Below are 20572 nucleotides of genomic sequence, written 5' to 3'. Positions count from 1 at the left end.
ACTATTTACTTTCGTCCTTGTCTTCAGCTGTCTCTGACGACAGCTCTAATGCCCAAAATGGGGGTGTTTTTCCACTTCAATCTTATTACTTCGGCATCTCGATACTCCGTCATCTAATAATTCTGTTGCATAGGAAAACTTTGGTGGGTCGATCGTCTTCTATTCTTGCTACATGACAGCCAACGTGACGTCAGCAGCGGGCGTCCAGGACGTCGAGAGTCTGATACCCACCCTGTAGAGCAGGCAAGTGTGGTTAAAGATATCGGTAGGCATCCTCAGTATATGTTCTAGCAACCGTATACACACTTAATGTCTACCAATTTCAAAATGTAACTGTCTTTTTGTCAGGACACCCACTAAATAAAAATGTAAATGCTTACGTTAAGGTGTATTCTAGTATTTACATCATGGAAAAGATCAGTTTTACGCTTAAGGAGTCACTCCAGGGACTCTGAAATATTACTATCTAAAAACCAAGTGTTTAAAAATAAATAATTTTTTGTTAAGCAGTTGAAATTGAACTGAAGACCTTTTTCATGGAAGGCAAACGCGCTGACTTCGATAACGAGGTAGATATTTATTAATTTATAAAAAATAAACTACCATATATATAATACAATAAATAAAACAACTTTTTTTTCAACCACTAATTTTTATTTTTCACCGACCGGTTTCAAAGCAAACGAGCTTCTTTGTCAAGGTTTACGTAACAAAAGAATTGATTCCTTTTTATTTTATTTCTATCATGTTCACTAAATACTACACATGGACCCAATAAATCAAGTCTTTTTTTTTCTTACACGGGTGGTAATCTGATATCATTTTTTTCGAAGTAAGACAGGAGAGGACTAAAAGAAATATAAAAAATATTACACACATCCAGTTAAAGTTTTTCACAAATATAATGAGAGAACATGTTACACAGTAAAGAGAAAAATAATATATTATATAAGACATGAGAAAAAAAAGAGCTCTGAAAAAGATGAGGAAATAGAGTGGAGGAGTGGAAGAGAGGGATTTTCATAATATAGTTGACCAATTCATAATTTTGATATTATAATAAAATAAACATAATTAAAGGAACATAAACTTATTACATACTGACACATGTTTTATTTTACAGTGTTTCAAAAAGTTTTTTTTTGAAGTCACAAAATTTTGTATTAAAAATATCTAAATGGGGACAATTTCATAGTGTAATAAAAAAATATGGTCGTAAATATATTCACTGTAAAAATGGAAAAGCTTCTCCTAGTTAAGCAGTTTAGATGTCTAACCAGCAAAAAACAAAAAACAAATAACAAATGTAAGTATACTTTTACTAATAAAAAAATAAAAATAGATGAAACGATCAGTGAAACAGGTGAGATACCACCAATGTTCTTTCACTTTAAAAAATCAAAAAACATTACACAGTGTATAAAGTAATCACTTATTTAAAGAGATTTTCGTCTCAGTTGCAATATTTGGAAATATTGATAGAAGTCTTAGATGGTCAAATACAGTATTTGCCTGCAAAGTTCTTATATGCAGTTGAATCGTAAATATTAATTACTTTGAAATGTTGAGACTGCACCCGCGGACTTCAGGTTGAGTACCCCTGAAATGAACCATTGCACAAATAAGTAAGTGCTTACCTTTTTGTGCTTGCTTCGTTTTATTTAAATAAGCTAAAGCGCTAACCTGTTGTAGTTATATATGTTACCCGAGAGTAATAATTCGCTACCCGCTTATAGAGATGCCTTTCGCTTTATTGCCTTTGGTTTTTGGTTTGACAAACTTGTAACGAATGGTTTCGGTTTGCGCTTACAATTCTCGACTTGAGTTTCTACGGCCCGTTGTATTACTGTAAACTGCAGCTAACTTCGAAATTGATAATCGTTTAATTGTTTTTGTCCGTATGAGCGATTCTATAAGCAGGTAGCGTATTATTACTTTGGGTATGTTACCTTTGTTACTTCAACTAACTTTACACAATTGTCTGTAACAATACGAGTATGTTTAAGCAATCCTCTAATAACCGTGTAAGTGTATTATCAGCGAAATCTTGTATATCTTTTTGTCTAAAACATCGTTTTATTTTATACGTCTTTTTGTTTAATATATATATTGATATTATAATACATATTTTTGTCTAATACGTAATTAAGGAATAAATATCACTCTTTTGCACTGAAGTAATCCCGAGAAAGAAAATTGAATGGAGAAAAATTTTCCTCGTAGTCTAGTGATTGGTGTTTTCCCCTACTATTCTTGAGGTTTTAGGTTTAATTCCTGTCAAAGTAGAGGTGAAATGTCAAATTTAAAAGTTGTTTAAACAGCAATATTTCATTATTTCTGGACAGGTACCGAAGCGCACAACTGATCATCTTACATTTATGTAAAAGATCATTGAAATATGCTGAATTTTAGTCACCAATGCCGAGCCCTATGCAACACCGGATGCGGAAAAGAAAATGACGATGATACGAATTGAGTACGAAGGTTATTCAAAGCTCGCTCACACCGAGAGTTGTAAAAACTTACAAACCTACATAATACATACATATGAACACTAACTACATATTATGTAGTTCATATATGTTGGTCCGAGGCAGTAGTGGTTTCGGTGAATGGTATGAGGTGATGCACAAATATTGATCTGTCTGGTCTAGACGATGTATACAAACGCCTATCTATAGATCGTATGAAGCTTTGATGTTAACGGGCACATTCTATTCAACTGCCACATTTATTACAAGTAAGCATAGTTTCGCACTTTTGAAGTCAACTTGGCTGTTGGCAAATTTTATATCCCATATTTTTCTGATGTCCTGGTAGACAACTTCTGGTTGTCTCTATGGAAAGTCTTGTGCTGTCTTGTGTTTCGGATAATGCTAGTTATTAAATGTTTAAATAACGTCACTGTTTTCATGATTGTAATATAGTGATAACAATGTTTAAAAAAATCATGTATCTGATAAGATTAATAATAATGGCCGGCGGTTAATAAATAATACATTGCAATGCGTAGGCGCTGGGAAGAAGTGCTATTTATGTGCTGTATAAAAACCAAAAAAAATATGTGTATTACAAGTGTTTGAAGCTTAATGGATTTAACATAAAAGGTAAATAAAAACTATGTTGTAATGTATTTTTAGAGTCAATATATGTAAGAAAAAAAATGAATTTATGTGTAACTATGTGTAATAGATATATTAATGAGTATCAGTTTCCAAAATTCGTGAATTTTAAGGTGTTTTTGTATATCAGCATTATTTTTATGATAATTTTATATACATTTTCATTTCGTTAACAACAATTTTAGTCAATTTAGGAGTACGGTCAATGTTTTAAATCGTACCTTGTAGTTTTTTTGTAATTGCTATTTATAAAATATTATTTATTTGAAATCTGTTGTAATTTTTTTTTCATGTATAGCAAAAATATTTTTTTTTTCATTACTCGAAATTAATCATTTTTTTCTACGAAAAACAATTACACATTGTATTTTCTTAAATTTCACATAAAATCTAGCACAAACTCCTAATTTTTTAACAGCAAAAACAACTATATTTTATAGTCAGACAGAAAAGAGCATCATATGCGTCTTTACTGATATGCAGTCCCAATGTCTTCATAAGACAAATAAAAAAAATATATTGTTTTCATAAACTCTTTGTAATGGAGACCATTTAAGGCGATATTTATTTTTAATTAGATTTTTTTACACTTCTACAATTTACACAATTTTTATGCATTTTTCATTTTTTTAATCCATACACTTAAATTTTGAAATTGCGGTGCACTTCGACCCTTATAAATGCATTGTGTTAATTTAAAATTACTCTTTTTTGTAGTCGTAATTAATTTTCAAAAGTTACCAGCAGTTTTAATCTTTGGACAAATTTGTCATTTTTAAATCTTCCTGCGCAATTTGAAATGCTCTGAGAGCCGATATATATGAAATTATTTACGTGCATTAAATATTATTTCATTTTTTACATAAAACAAAGTGGACAAATCTAATTCATGAAGACTTATGGCCTTCGCAGTGAAATCAACCCCTCGGGAGACGTAATATCGTGTTTTGAATTGTCTGGAAACCGGAGTCAAAAGCGCGAAATTTCGAATCCGGTTTGCAAGATTCTAAGGGACAATGGTAGATTCCTCGAAGATTATAATTAGCTGTAATTTTCACTGATTGCCACGTCTCCATGGCACCTAGATATTGGTATTAAAAAGGCACACTTTTTATTATTTAATTTTCCATGCATTCTCAATTGACCTCTATAAAAATTTTTTGATCCCAAACTCGATCGGTCGTACCAAAGGCGCTGTACGAAGTATCTACATGCAATTTGCACTATTTGATCGAGTTCTATTTAGGAAAAATATTAACACGTAAATTTTAATCTACCTGATTTTACACAATTTTATTCCCAACAATATTTTGAGTTTGTTTAAATTTTTGTAGACAAGGACTGGACTCAACTCCCTGGTGAGATGTTTGTGTTAACATATTACAACAGAAATGAAGAACATTTGAGAGTAGGTAATATAGAAGCCTAGGCAAGATAACATTTTCAGGCGTTGTCTAGTATGTAGGTGAAATAATTTAATAAGATGAATCTCACCCGCATAAATAAAGATTTCAACTCTTTAACTTCACAAACATCAACAGATGAAAGAATTGAAGGAATATAGATGTTCAAATATAGGCAGAATGGAGAATGTTACACAGTGAGTAAAGTGACCACTTAAACCAAGTGCTCCAAACCAATCCTTTAATAAAGAAAAATGTTTTTTACTTCGATAGTTGGCTGGGGACTGACGTTTTTTTGACTCTGTGTACATTTTGTAAAAATGATTTAAAAATATCATAAATATATTACTAAAAAAATAATTCCAACCTGTTACTCCCTGGCCTACTTCACCTGAAGATAACAGATATACGGGAGGAATGGATCCATGTTGGTCGAGGTGCGGAACTCTTGTATATGCCGTCTTTGTGCCGATCTAATGAAAGGGGGGGGGTCATTAATCCTCCACTAAAAAGGAGTTACCGGACGGGACTGGGGCCTGAAGTTTTTAATTGCTGGTGCCCCTGTCAGTGGTCATCTTTTGCTGAAGATTTTCCCGAGCACGGGATATACATCCCCTTATTGCTTTTGCTTTATGAGGTAAAATTCTTAAGTAATTACAGTTTCAGTAGGTATGAGTGGTGGCAAAAGTTAGTGCGCAACCAGTAGTCTTTACGTAAGTCTGCTGTTTTTTGGTGCGCCGCCGGTGACCAGCCTTGAGTTTGAGAGTGGGCATTCTGGTACTCCAGATAGTAGATACTAACGTTTTCTATCACTGTCGACATAAAAGGATTTAAACTGGGTAATATATTTTATTTTATTTATTCTTCCCCTTGTCCCTACCTTGTAAACAATGAGTTGTAGGAGCGGTTTAGAGCGACAGTGAAACGGACATTCAAAGTTGTAAATGTAAATATTGGTTCTCGCCTTTTCTTACTGAATTTGGTTAGTAGAGGAAGAAATATAAAAAATTCGTAATTTCGTATATCCGTAGAAACACATTTAGTTTTGTCTAAAAAACGGATTCAACTATGTGGTGGATGCTTTCAAACCTGTAACAAAAAACATTAAAACTTTTTGAATGTTCTTTTGTGTAAATTGTACCGTGATAGACTGCGGTGCAATACAAATTGATTGGTCATTCGCTTTGACTTTTTGTAAAAGAAAACTGGTTTCCACATCTACTCAATTCATTTCGTAATTACGCCTAGAATCTGGCCAAAAGTTCCTCCTGCTTGAAGACTGCCGTGTAAGCCAGGTTCTAGACGTGTTTTTTTTTCGGGCTAAACGTAGAGGTTTTGCATGGTAGGCCTCTGAAGCAAGGTATGAGCGATCGGCCTTCAAAAGGAACAGCGGCGTTTGCGCGACAGTACCTGACAAAGGCTTTTCCCTCTCTTGCAGGGCTTAAACAACAAAATGAAAGATCATAGCCACGCGCACGGTCCCTGCATTCGTCTCACCACGGACTACTGGGTCTCGTTGTCACTAGCAACATGCTGTTCAAGTATCGGATTTATGATCCGGGACTAGGAACTGAAGCAGTAGTCAGACCGATGTCTTTCGTTAGCCAAGTGGCCGCCCGGTTTTCGTTTGGTGTGGAGGGGTAAATAAACAGATAAAACAAAAAAAATCGAAATTCTTTCAAAACACAGTTCTACTCGTAAATACATCTTGACCACTCTCCTATGTACACCATTTTTGAAATGGCTTATATTTACTGCAAAAGGAAAATTTTTAAAAAATTATTCTGACTATAGTGTGAAAACTTTGTGGAATAATTGGCTGTGGCCTTGTTAAAGAACTTCTTCGCATTTGCTTGAAGAAAAAAAAACACAGACAACTCATTCACGAGAAGCCAGACTATAGACTGACACCAACTGATCTTGCGTTCCATTTCGACAGTGTTTAGCATTTGTGTCCTATGTTGATTTATTTCAACGATTATTTTTACGATTTTCACAATGCATGATATTACTTCAAGCGATAATTTCTAATGACTTATTACTCTTACGATACCTTCTAGGTCCCCATCCAGACTTTTACATCGCGCCTCTAGCTACATTCGCTCTAGGCTGAAAATGGAACAATGCAACAACAAATAAGAAACATCTTGGAGTTTATTATCAACATATGGACAGTTATTGAATTCTGGGAGCTTTAAACGGTGAGATTAGCTTACATAACTACTGTAGCCGGTAAAAATTTGAGTCAGTTTGTAACCAATTTGCTGCGTTTTCCTGAAATAAAATGCATGAAAAGTTGGTTGGAACTTTTATGTCAATTACTTACCAAAATTTTTACTCAAATACCGGTCATTACAGAGCTTAAAAGTTCTGCTTTTTTAAAGTTATTTTGTCAAAACATGGAAGAAATTTAGCAAAATCGGGAGCTGTTTTCTAGAGAGCAGCTTTTCAAGCCTTTTCATTTGCCTGTTCAATTCCGCAGTGCCTTTTTTTCAATCTAATATACACACTCTGAGATCTGGATTTTAGTTTTCATAAATCATTATAAATGTTCATAATAATAGAGTTGATTGAATTTCTATCAGCTATTGCTTCAACCCCATTATTTACAATCTGTCAAAATTTCCGCCCGAAAAGCAGAGAAAAAATAATTTAGTTTCAGTTTTCTTGCCGGCAGCTCTCTCATGCCATCAAAAGGTACAAGTGCTGCACCTACCCTACCATTTAAGTTAATACCCTACAGTTAATAGTCTTAACTCTCCCTTCACTATCTCCGGAAAAGTTTTGTAATTGAAACCGAAGTCAATCCGGTTGCACTCAACAGGATGCGGTGAGTAGAAAAAGTTTGTAAAAAGTTGTGAACGATGAATCAAGGCATAAATCCACAAAAAATTTCAGCAGATACTATGGATATCGTTTCATATCCCTTGTAATACCTGATGGCAATCTGTTGCTATATTGAGTTCAAACTTTTGCAGCTATATTTTTTGCTAACCATTTTACCTATACGCTTGAAGCATACGTTATCAAAAGCTCTACCATTTTTATGTATATTTGTTGCGTAACTTCTGGTGATACTATCCTTGTTGGTTTGGTTGCGTGAACAATTTTATATGTTACAGCTGCTGCTTTTTTAGAATTGTTGTCAACATGCAACATGCATGAACTCGTTGAGTCGATGATCTTTAGCAATTTCAAGAACCTCAAATTGATCCACATACTTTAAGTAGACGCCATTCATCCAAATAGTTGAATGAGGGTCTATTTTTTAAATATATAAACCACGTTCATTTTATGTTCTGCAAAGCGAAATTCAGTTTTTTAATCTCATTTTTAACATATATTTTGTATGTCTTCTGCCTTCTTTTCAAGATTTGCAGTTTTATCAGCTACCACAATCAATAAATGATCATCTGCAAATTTTTAATTAACCTTCATGACCTAGATCTTTCTGAAGCCGATCACCTTTTTTTTCCAGTGCAGCATCGAATTGAGTTAATTTAACTCAACAATATTAATAATATTTAAAAAAAAATATTAATTGAATTTCAAAGGCCAGTTTTTATTACCAAGTCAGTTCATAAAAAATGGCAACCAATTTTTATTAAAGGCTCTTCTAGTATCGAGGGAAATAGCTATGGTTAGCTTTTTGTCTTACAATGTAGTTTGTATTATCTTAATTGAAGCTTTTAGAACATGTTTTGTCCATTTTCAAGGAGTTAATTGAAATTCCTTTAGACTCGATGAAAATGCAGGTTAATTTGGTTTATCGTCATAGTTTATACACGCGTTTTACACACTTAATGCTAATGATCAATAAATATTAATTTAGTGAAGGCAGCCAGATATCAACATTAAAGTCCCAGGGAGCATTATCTGGATTCAAATTTGATATGATATGATGATTTAAAAAATAATTTATTATAGAATCGAAAATATCATAACTAATAATAAATTATTTGCAGAATGTGGAATTCTTTCTGCCATCCTCGTTACTTGAATTTGCACAAAAGTTTCTTTTTGAGTTGTATCGTTTGTAAAAAACCTCTCCGACAAATACTGAGCACTTTCTCCGGCTGTTCCTAAGAATTTTCTGTAATCTTTAAGTACCGATAGTAATATCGCTTTTTTCTGTAGTCTGTTGGTTTTGAAAGGCACCTATTTTTTACCGGGATTCAATTTTGGTTTTATTAATTGCACTCTCGTTAGCTTATTTAGCTTCCGAATATTCAGGAAGTTTATTTATCTCTCTTCTAATGCTTCTGAAGCCTGTGATTGCATTGGTTTACACATTTTTAAAGTTGATTCAGTTCGGCATTCCATCAAGGACATGGTTACTTTTGGGTAGGTTTACGGTTTGGTATACTTACTTTACAAAGTTTTTGTAGTATATACTTTATTTTACCGATTTATCGTTCAGAGCTGTAGGGTTACAAACTACGGAAAATAATTTCTGAGCTATTTTATGCTCTTTAAATTAAATTTTTTACATTTTTGAAAATTTTACCCAGTTTGCTTTTTTTGTGTAGTAAAATATCTGTTTTGGTATCCATTGGTTTTTATGATATGGTTTAAATTTCAAACGTAATAGAATTATGACCGCTTAAGTGGTTGTTATTTGAGATAACTTTTCACTTGTTGACGATGTTCAACAAACACAGTGAGCAAAAAGTCATATCAATAACGCCGTGTAGGTAGAAACTTTCTTCATATGTGCACCTAATGGAGCATAATGCAGGTAAGATAACCAGTCTTACGCTACAGGTGTTAGTCAAGGGAAAATAAAATATTGCATTAAAGGGACTAAAAAGCTCACCATTCCACCTCTAGCTATTATGTTCCCAGGGAACTATGTCAACTGCTGTCAAAATAAACTAAATTATTCTTTAAAAATACATACTTTATGCAGATTAATGAGACAGTGGAAGGATGTATGGCAAAGATCAACTCGTTTTCCTTACCTCTCGGATCCGCATGTTTGATCCAAATCTGAATCCGCATTCAAATTGGCATGTGCCATCTTCAAGAAGTATTGTGTAACATAGTTTAAGATGAAGACCTTATGCATGATAGACCAACATGACAACTTAACGATGAAAGACACTAAACTTCGCAAAAATATTATTATTTTTATAAAATTTACTACAATGTTTGTACTTTTAGGTTTAAATTGTTACATCATCACTGCTCTACTAGCATTAAATAGCATTTTGATTAGTGCGTATATTATTACATAACTAGACGCTTGTATACCAACCAAAAAGATTGTCAATTAATAAGATATTATTATTATTTGTATATTTAAAATAACAAATTATGTTTCCTTAAAAGGAAACGTCTAAAACAATTTTTACTGTATACGAGCCACCATCTCAAAGCATTTTTTCGTATATGCTTCACTAAAGTGTATTTTTTTTTTTAAAGTTTATGTTTCATTTTCTACATCCGTTGTATGCACAAACCTAGATCCAGTGGACTGACCAAGATTTACATCGACCACGTTTGCCTTTTTTTTCATCTTTCTAGGAAAAACATCCACTCATTTCTCGCATAAAGTTTATGAAAATTTGTTTTTCAAATATTTGTGATCAGTGGATATTATTTATCCAGTTAGCGGTCGCGTTTGAGCATTTTGCTCACGCTTATTTAAAATAACTGTTTATTTGCAGTTTATGACAATATTTGAGCTCATGCGTCTAGGCAGTAAGTATTTGTCAGTACCCGCCTATTGGTGAAGTAAAGCTATTCCCACAAGTGTATCGAGAGAGAGGCATTTTGCTCATCACGCGAGAAAAGATGTAAGTTTTTTTTTTGACCTTGTTATTATTTATGATTTAAAAGAATTAATTTAATTATAATTATTTTTTAGACAGAGAAATTAACCAGAGAAAAGCTGGAAAACCATCAAATTTCTTTTTGGTTAGAATTTTTTTTTGATGATGATATTGTTTAGGACTATAAAGACTGCGTTTTGGGGGAAATATAAAAAAGCAGTCTGAAATACAAAAAAGAAGGCAAAAAAGGTTGTTCCCAAGTTGTATTTACTGCACGAGAATGATACTGTTGATAAATAATCTGGAGCTGACTCAAAACTTGAGGTTGTAAAATTTGATAATTTAACTGAAAAGGGTGTAGATACTGTGAATCATTCAAATAAGGCTATTATATTAGAAGAAATTCATCCATTGAATTTAAAAACCCTGTATAAAATAACGACTTACGATGTCGGAAAGATAATCTTTAGGTTTTAGACAAGCAATGAAATGATTTGTACCATATTGTGACGGTAAAACAGAAGCTGCGATTGAAATAAAATTGAAAAAACATGAGTTTTGAAAGATTCACTAACGCTCTAACGAAAGATTAATGAACTTATTTGAAATAAGTACTCAAAGTAAATTACATTATTTTTGCACCACAACAGGCCGAGAGGCCCAATAATTATAGTAGTGAATTACAGTGCAGAAAACCCAGGCTTGAGAAAAATGATATTTTAATTTTTGTTTTCTAATCGGGAACCGAACTCAGAAACTTTCGTGCTTGACTTAAGTGTCTTAACCACTACATCACGGAAAATATTGATTATCTGTTACTAAATTAAGTTAAAATAAAAGTGATGTGTTTTATTTTTTCAGGGATATATGAAGGTATCGTTATTTATTTTTTTGAATAGTTGCAGTTGGCTCCAAAAAAGTTCTTTCATTTATTGGAATCAACATTATATGTTACTTCGTAATAAAAAATCGTTAAAAACTCGTCAGCATTATGCTCGCGCGCGCGTATCTGTGTAACTTTTTTAGGTGTGACTTTAGAAGGGTTAATAATATGTTTGAAGTTAAGAGGAAAACATGAATTTCTAAGAAAAGTATTGAATTTGATTCTTATCGGACTACGATACGTAATAGCAATTTCCCAAAACATAAAACACAATGGCACGTGCCTAACGATAGTAACACAGAAAGTTGTTTTATTGCGACGCACCTTTAACCTGTTGCTCAGAACAGCAAAAGTTACCAATTCTAAAGATCACACGCGTCAAAGTTGTATTATAACCAGGCCCGCATTAAGAAATCCTCGATCCCAATTACAATAGAAAGTTAATAGAGTTGTTTTCTACTGTTTATAAAGAAAAATTATTATTTGTATACAAAAATGAGTATATTTGCATGAACATTTAAAATATATTCGTCGGTCAGTAGAAAAAGGGGCAAAAAAGTCACAGATAGTCTGAAAAGGGTGGTGCGAGATAGGAGCCTCAGATTTCGTAGTAAAAACAATAAGGTTATTCGTATAAACGGCTTTGATGCCATTGCAGAGGTAGCAAATGTCACTGAAGCAATAAAAACACTAGGTATTGAATTTTTGGACCATCTCACGGTAAAATTATTATAACTTACAAGAGGAGAAAGACAAATGGCAAAGGTGATCATGAATGGAAGAGATGCTCAAAACCGTATAAAAAAGGGGAAGATAAAAATTGGACTCTGTGTGTACCAAATAAAAAAAAAAGATCTGAGAAAATGTTTCAGATGTTGGTCCTATAATCATTAAGCTGCAGTGTGCACAGTAGAAGATAGAATCCTTAAATGCCATAAATATGGAGGTGACAAACACGTGCAAAAAGATTGCACCTTTGTCGCATTCTGTCTTCTATGTAAATAGAAGGGACACAGTGTTGGCACCTCAAAATGCAATTTTTTTAGAGAACCTCTGAAAAGGGCTCGGAAGACTCTTAAATTATGACCTTCAAGCTACTCCAAATAAATGCCGGCAGGAGCATTAGGTCACATGACATGGCTACCTTGGTAGCAAAAAAAGAGGGATATGACATCTTTGCTTACAGCGAGCCAAATCTCTCAAAGTCCTCCGGTAGAAATAAATGAACAAGCGTAGACGGTGGTTCCACTATCTAATATTGGTAAATATAAAATTACAAAGTACCGATGCCTAGCTAGTGCAGTTTATGTAGAAACAATAGATTTTCTTGTTTATAACATCTATATTAGTCCAAATAAATTTACGACCGAGGATTTCGAACGACATCTAGAGTACATGGAAAAAGACTGGAGAAAAAACAAAAATAATAAAATGGTTATAAAAAAGGAAAAAAAACTATGACAATGTCTAAATGGCAAAAAAACTAGAATAATTAAAGTAAAGGAAAATGGACGCACCGCATTATAAAAGATATGAGAGCATGGGTAGAAAAACTCCACGGTGAAACATCATTCCAAATGATGCAGTGCCTTACAGGTCATGGAGTGTTCTATAAATACCTGGAGAAAAAAAATAAGGCCAAATCAGAAGGATGCCTGTATTGCAATGAACCACACATGGTGTTTCATTGCAAACAAATGGAAAAAAAGAGGAAAACTTAAAACGGACCTGGCCATACCTGAGAGCCTGACTCTAGATACTCGCATGGAAACTATTATGAAAAAGGCAGAAAATTCGGCTCTTATAAGACTTTTTACAGAAGATATAATGGAAAGAAATAAAAAGATAAGATATCGGCGGGAAGCGGTCAGCAAAGAAGAAAATGGGAGGTTTTAGCCGGTCTGAGTCCGGCACTACTCAGACTATCTGAGTGTTCATAATAGATTTCCCCTGGACAAAAAAGGGGGGCTCTTAGGCCCCTAAGAGACATGGACCTCCTTTTGTTGACAGCAAAAAATAAACACTTATTGTACATATTTACGTAGACACTTTGACTTCATAAAATATATATAAGCAGATATAGGAACGCGGTGAACTCAGGCACAAAGGCAATACTAGGTGTTTAAATGCCTTGGGCAATTAAGAAAACTTATTTGTCGTAGTTAAAGGATTATGGCCTAATTGTAAGGAGAATATAGCCTCGAACAAAGGGCTTCTCTCAGATAGAACCACATCGCTACATAAAATAACTGCACTTTTAAAAAAATTAATATTAAGTAGTGATTTAACTACTAGTATGTATTCTTATTTGCGAATTTTTCACGAGTTTAATAATTTGACTTTTTTTTAACCCAATCAATGATTTGAAATATGGGATTTTTACTTATTTTTTATATTTGGTTGTAGCTCACTGTCGTTAACCACTTTTAAAGATAAACCTGAATAAAAATCATAAAAAATATTTTAAAATAATATCACTAATACATTTTCAGTTTTTTTTTAAAGAAAAGGCTCGCCCTAATATGAGGCTTCCTTAATAAATAAATAACTATGAATATTTTATTTTTTTAATAACTTAAACGGCAAATATGCCTTTTACAAACATTTATAATACAACATATTTGGCTTAATTAAATTTTTTAAATTTTTTTTAAAAACATAAATTTCCTTATTACCAAGATTTATAATCAAAAAATTAACCTAAAAATTATAGAGCATGTTCAGTAGAAAGTTTAAATAATAAAACATTATACAGTAATACAACAAGAAAATCATAAGTACTGTTTCATACAGCTGGGCAAAGTGAACAAAAAACTGTGAATGTTATGAAATGCATGAATAAATAAATATAATTACCATTCACCATCTTTGAAAAAGTTCAAAAGGTTTGTTCTAAAGGAACAATACTCTACACTAAATATATCAGATACGTGGGAATAACTGTTGCCGAGTTCATGAAGTATATTTAATACGGCATTACAAGTATACACTGTCCGTGAAATGTTGCTAGAAAACGGTGGCACCTGTCTAGTCATTCTTCCAGGCACCCTGAAGTTGATGAGAAATAACAGTTCAGGGCAATCCCATATTGAATTTACAATTTTTAATAAATTTAAAAGGTCAGATTTTTCTTCTATCATTAAGTTTTAACAAATTTAATGTTCTTGGTAAAAGATCGTTATTAAAAATTCATGACTGATTCTAAGTTTAAAATTTATAGAACGTAAGAATTTTTTTTGAACTCAATGAATCAATTTTTGCTTTTGTGTTACAGTTTTAATCTAAAAAATTGTCAAGTTTAGAACCCTTGAAGACTCAGTCCTCTTGCAGCCAGGTTTGCTATGATTATATGTCAATAATCACGTTTTAAAATAAACGTGGACAAAGAATGCATTTCAAAATTCTTTAAAATAAAATTCGGTAAATTTTCAGCATTTATGTTTTATTTTCAGCAAAGAACCCGTAGGTTTGAATTTCTAGGCCGGGGCCGAGTATGTTCATAGCGGTAATGCGGCCCTTATTAACGTTTGATATTTTACAAAAGCCCTGTCACAGAAATACGTGAGGTATGTCTTTTAAATCAACGAAAAATGTGTTTTATTGTGATCAGTTTGATATTGTCACTTGAAAGGTAAAGACGTTTCCAGCGTGGTTGACTCAGGGGAGTAGTTGTTTTACTTGTTAGTTATCAGGGGAGCATTTCATCAAAACCAGCTGTAGAACTTTGCTACTTTCATTCAATTCAAATTTCTTGTATTAACGTAAATATTAGGCGTTTGTTTCATTTGATGAATTTTCGCTCAGCGATGCGCCTGCGTTAGTGCACACCAAAGCAATAATTCATAGAAATACATAGTGCATTGTGGAAGCTCGCAAGCTGTCGCTAGGCAACGCACTAGGTCAGGAAAGGAGTACCTACAGAATCAGAACTCACATCACACCGGACGGACGAGAGATTCAGGACGAACGTTTCAAAGGTACTTACAAAATTTCATATTTAACCTTTGTACATATATTGCTTATTTTAGAACAGTCAAATTTATTCTTTACAAATGACAATTAAGAATTTGAAGTATTCAACATGATATAATAGTTTTTTTATACAGAAAAATCAATTTGAGAATATTGATGTTTTTTATAAGCAGAACGTAAAATCTTTCATATTCAAACAATTGTTATACCTATTTGAAACCAATTGTAGTCATAAAGAATACTGTAAAAGAGTTATATTATATTTTGTTTGACATTATTGTTAGAATACAGTTGTGATCCCGTGGCTAATGTTGCGGACTGGATCAGAGGTCTGAGGTTCGAACTCCACTCTACTTTAACTTGACTCTCATTTCTTAATTGTGAATTATATTCAACATGTTGAAAATGGCCTCAAAATCAATGTTTTCGTGGAAATCATGAAAACGCAAATATAAAACAAAAGTTTTACAAAGAGAAGCGTTTCAATTATTTTTAAATATACCTGCATATTATAATTTTATTTTTAAAGAAAATATTTATAACGATTCGGCGCCATACACTTTTAAGTATAATATATTTAAGTAAGGAGTGGGGTGGTATATTAATTGTTGTGGAATTAATTTTTATCAGTTGCGTATGTTTTAATTTTAAAAAAAAATTATGCAGTGCAAATTTGTGCATTTCATGCTACTCAAAAAAATGGCATGTTTTTTATTTATTAATTTATTTATATTCTCAGTAGAATATTTTTTATGAACCTGAAATTTGTTTTCTCAACTAGGCACTATTTAATAGTTATGCAAACTAAAATAAAAAAGAAAGTTAACTGTTTTATAGTACCTAGTTGTACTGGCAACTGAAGCGTAAGATCTTTTAACATTCATGTATTTTATAACAAATCATCGAAATATTTACCAATCTTAGATTTATTTATTTTTTTCAATACTCTTTTCTTAAACTTCGTTTTAAATTATACTAAATATCTTTTAAATACGGTTAAAGAATAATAATAATTTTTAAATAGTTTTGAATGTATATTTATACTTTTTGACAAAAAAACTTCTTACCCAGCCATCTCTTATCCCCTTTTCTCTATAGATACACATGTTTTTTTTTACTTACGCGAGAGTGTAAGGGTGCGTGCACGTGGGTTACACACACGCACTCACTCTCACACATTAGCATACGCACATACACACACATGAATACAAACGTCGCACACACACAGTTATGTCATTTCACTAAATGTATTATTGAATATTAGATAAACAGAGGATTTTTTAAAAACGCTCCTTTATTTTTCATATATTTCTTCTTATTGTTATTTTGTAGCTGTAAAAATTTCCAAAAAATACAATTTTAATATCCAGTTTTTGTTTTGCAAAATATATTATTTTTTTCCTTGAACTCCTATTTTTCTAACCAACGTGTGTCTTTAATATTGTTCATAAAATATTTTTTCTAAATAAAAAATGTTTTTACAATATGTACGCAATCGTTAAACCACTTGATTTTTCTATTCTTATGTCTTGAATAATTATGTCCCGAAAATATTTTGTCTACGAAGAAAATCAAACCCTTAAGCTGGTACAAAATCGTCTAATCACTCGATTGCCGTAACTTTTCGTTATCATCCTTACCCGTACTCCTGTCTGTTTCCGGGTCTTTGTTTTCGTACAAATTGGTGGCTAAAAAAAATTGGAAGAGCGTGGACGGTTTGAAGGTTTGAAGAATTTGCACATTCTAAGTACCCAGGTTTTCAAAGGTAGAGATTATACCCCTGGTCCTCATTTTTCTTCTTGGAATTTTACTTTGTTCTTTGAAAATGTCCATATGTTTTTGTAAGAAATAATACACTTTATACCAGTAATACGGTATTTCTTGGTCGAAAATACATGTTAATCTGAATAAAGTTGTTTTCAAAACGAAATAATCGAGAAAAATAAACATTTATTCCCACACTTTCGTGTCTAAACGAATTATTCAAATATTGTATATTAGATAATTAAAAGTTGGGTTTACACGACGACAGTATAATAGACAGAATAATGCTGTCCTTTTTCAGCTCCATAAATAGCTTTAACCGTGCAGGACATGGCAATGGGACAATTAAACGCTGCGATAATGAATACACGACGATTCGCGTTACTAATGAGTTAATGAAATGTATTGTTTATTTTATATTATGATGTATTGGAACTGTTAGAGGACAAAATAAATAATAAAAAATATAAAAAATTATGAAACCTGGCATTCAAAAAGCAGCTACAATCGCCAACGCCGCGTTTTCTCTGCACTATTTTTCCTTATAAATTAAGCAATTGTTGCGCTTTTCAAAAACAGCCAAGTTTTCTAAATATATATAAAAAGCATATATTATTTTATCATTGCTTCCGAATTCTATCTACGCAATATTTTTAGCAAAACATTTGCGGAAATGAGACCCACGCGCAGAACAAATGGTTATTATCCTACTGACCTTATACAGTCAAGCGTTGTGGTGAAAATTATTCGTTACCAGTCTCTAGGACAATGTCTCGGTCCATTGTCCTGTCCTCCAAATTTTAGTTCACACGATAACAATAAGTACGGTGCTGGGACAGGACAGAATTTTCCTGGCCTCGTGTGAACGCAGCATTAGTTCCCATCAAAGGAGACTAAGCGCTGACGTATACACTTTGGGAAATGGTAAAATTTATACTTAGTGCCGCGATCTTCTAATAAAAAGTCCGAGATTCCCTTTTCTTACATTTATTAACATTTAATAACACGTATTGAAAAAATATTTTTTTACCAAAAAAACCCGAATAAACCCATATAAGTTTGTTATTACAATGTTATTAAACTAGATTAATAACTTCAAACTAGTTAAACTTTTATTATTAACTATAGCTGAAATAGCGCTGTTTTTGTAAAAAAAATCTCCAAGGGCGCATTGCAAAGTCATTCTAAAAATAATAATTTAATTTTAACTTAAGATTTATAATTTAAGTAAAAAAATATTACATCACTTATTTATTAATGGTTTTGCAAAAAAAATCCTTAGACACCGCATTTTTATATCATTTTTCTTCCCACAATTTGTTACATATATACATAGTATGCATTAAATAACATAGCGAGTGATTGTTTCCAATTAATTTGTTTTTCAACGGTAAGGTAAAACATTGGTAAGCCGTACAACTTCACGAATCAAAGGAATTCAATTATTATTTTATAACTGGTTGCTTAATAAAGTCAACTTTTCACAAAGTCTGTTAATTTCTAGAAATATGAGCATTGCAATAATTTTAAATATGTTTCCTTCTCCAGGCGTGCTGAGTATTTCTGTTTGTTGAAGAGAGTAGAATCGAGTATTTTAATGATTTGCCAAGATACAGTGGTTATAGTAACTAACAAAAAAACCCCTCATGCCAGACAGGTTATTTTCTTCTTTTCCACATCAGCTCTTAAGTGGAGCATGAGGACATAACCAATTTCCTCCAGGAGACCCTATCGCCAGCCAGTTCTCTCGCCTCTTCCCACGTCAATCCAGCGGCCCTTAGTTCCGCCGAATAAAGTCGAAAGATCGTCATCGACCGCCTTCTAGGACGGCGTGAGCCCACAGGTTTAAAGAAGAGGCAACTTGGATTAAGGTTCTCTTGAGGCATACTCAGCACGTGTCCAAGCCAGGTTCATCGCCACATCCTCAAAACGCTCGTTATAGGAGGCTGTTGCGTCCGTTTTCAGATTTTAGTGTTAGTTATAAAATCAAACCACCTTATATTTAATATTCTTTTCAAGCATTTACTCTCAACGTTAACAGTAACGTTAAAAGGATAGATATTAAAAAAAGCGCATTTCTATCCAAGAATCTTCCCTGGACACCTGTTTATATTCAGGTACTCGGAAATATTATCCTCGCAAATCATATTGTGGACAAACAAAGATAAAGAACGTTTTAGAGAAGGTAATATGGAAGTCTAAACATCTACAGGGCTAATGGCCTATCGTTGGCTGGTTTAAGTGGCAACTTTGCACACTGTGTAACATTCACCATTTCCTTCCATATTTGAACATCTATATTCCTTCAACTCTTTCATCTGTTAAACCAGCCAATGACAGGTCATAAGCCCTGTAGATGCCTAGACTTATATATTACCTTCTCTGAAATGTTTTTTGTCTCTGTTATAAAATGTAAATATTAACAGCTCCCAAGGGAGTTGAATCCAGTCCTCGTCAACAAAATTTTGACGACCTTAAAATGTTGTTTAATAAAAATGAGATATTCTTGGTACAAGTGTGGCACGTTGGAAAGGACCTGTGAAGGGACTGGTGGATAAACATACTTGTATACACTCCGGTTGATAGGAGTACTCGTATCCGCGCCAAGGTGCGCTAATTCTACTTTCACAGAGAGCCTTGTCGAATGGGAGCCCATCTCTGAGCATCTTATACGCGCCACCCTCAAAACCGCTCACAGTTCAATCACTATTATCCAGTACTATGCGCGCACAGAAACAGATGTCTCATTAAAAGATGCCTTTGAAAATACTTCGAAAACCCCTGTTCTGTGTAATACTCTGATCCCCTGACCGGCAAACCAAATTATCGGATGAGTCCGGAGTTTCAAATCGGGTCGTGGTCTTGTGGTTCGTTCGAATCTCATTTCACCCCAACTTAGTGCCTTTTTGATTTACAACTTGTTGAAAATGAACCTAAATTAAAAATGACTCTATAAATACGACTGTTTGATAAATTTAACAATTTAATTTAGTACTTGTTTATAAATATCCATAAATACTTAAATTACAGTAAATTTTTGTGGCGTTTATATTAAATATATATGGATATTCAACAATGTTTGAATATGTCCAAATGCTTGCAGACTGGCTGGATTTCCTCCCTAGGGAATTATTCATATTTCAATTTATTTCAACAGAGAGGGAAAACATTTGAGAAAAATGAATATGGAAGTCCAGGCATTTAGAGGTCTTACGACCTGTCATTGGCTTCACAAAAGTCAACAGATGGAAGAGTTGAGGAAATGTGGATGTTTTAACATGGGCAGAATAGTGAATGTTACACAGTGTGTGAAGAGGCCACTTAAACTAGCCACAATGACAGGCCATATTCCCTGTAAAATCCTGGACTTCCATATTACCTTCTCTCAAATGTTTTCCCTCTCTGTTGAAATAAATTTAAATATATGGATATTCTTAGAACTACACTTTTCTACTCGAAGTTAGGCCAATAATTTTTATTTATAATTATTAATTTGATCTCTTACAATTGCTGAATTTTTACAGCCAGGACTTCTTCTAACAACCCATCTAAAGGATTGGTGTGTTCGCTTCTTTCTTTGCGTTGGATCAACACAACATTCTTCGAAACAGGTATTTCTTCTTCTAACTCTTCCACATCCGCTCGTAATTGTTG

General features: G+C 33.0%; 1 long non-coding RNA gene across 6 annotated transcripts in view; it reads left to right on the top strand.

Annotated features, from left to right (window-relative positions):
• Nucleotides 1-2696: 2696 nt before the first annotated feature.
• The window catches only part of LOC148277573 (uncharacterized), a 37633-nt gene continuing 19757 nt past the window's right edge, over nt 2697-20572 (top strand). Inside the window, exons 1-6 of one of the 6 annotated variants that reach the window (XR_015823434.1) lie at nt 2777-3107; nt 4457-4480; nt 6586-6726; nt 10195-10323; nt 14635-15159; nt 20443-20529. This is a non-coding gene — a long non-coding RNA (uncharacterized LOC148277573). Of the gene's footprint in view, nt 3108-4456; nt 4481-6585; nt 6727-10194; nt 10324-14634; nt 15160-20442; nt 20530-20572 lie in introns of all 6 variants that reach the window. The other 5 variants (XR_015823432.1, XR_015823435.1, XR_015823433.1 and 2 more) reach the window with 5 other exon arrangements.

Source organism: Micrasema longulum, unplaced genomic scaffold (assembly GCF_059751315.1).
Source record: "Micrasema longulum isolate JH-2025_06_02 unplaced genomic scaffold, ASM5975131v1 h1tg001011l, whole genome shotgun sequence".
NCBI classification, from domain to species: Eukaryota; Metazoa; Arthropoda; class Insecta; order Trichoptera; family Brachycentridae; genus Micrasema; species Micrasema longulum.
This window is presented reverse-complemented; position numbering and strand designations above follow the sequence as displayed.